This window comes from Mizuhopecten yessoensis, unplaced genomic scaffold (genome assembly GCF_002113885.1).
Source record: "Mizuhopecten yessoensis strain PY_sf001 unplaced genomic scaffold, ASM211388v2 scaffold1067, whole genome shotgun sequence".
Classification (NCBI taxonomy): Eukaryota; Metazoa; Mollusca; class Bivalvia; order Pectinida; family Pectinidae; genus Mizuhopecten; species Mizuhopecten yessoensis.
This window is the reverse complement of record NW_018403861.1, coordinates 1,393-1,621: the sequence shown is the minus strand read 5'-3', so window position 1 is coordinate 1,621 and position 229 is coordinate 1,393.

The following is a 229-nucleotide window of genomic DNA, read 5'->3' as shown; positions in this document are numbered from 1 at the left end:
CCTGTTGAGAAAAAAAACACCTGTTCGGAAACAACAAGTACCTGCATTGTAACAACAAGCACCTGATCTGTAACAACAAGTACCTATTGGGTAACAACAAGTACCTGATCTGTAACAACAAGCACCTGATCTGTAACAACAAGTACCTATTGGGTAACAACAAGTACCTGATCTGTAACAACAAGCACCTGATCGGTAACAACAAGCACATGATGGGTAACANATGATT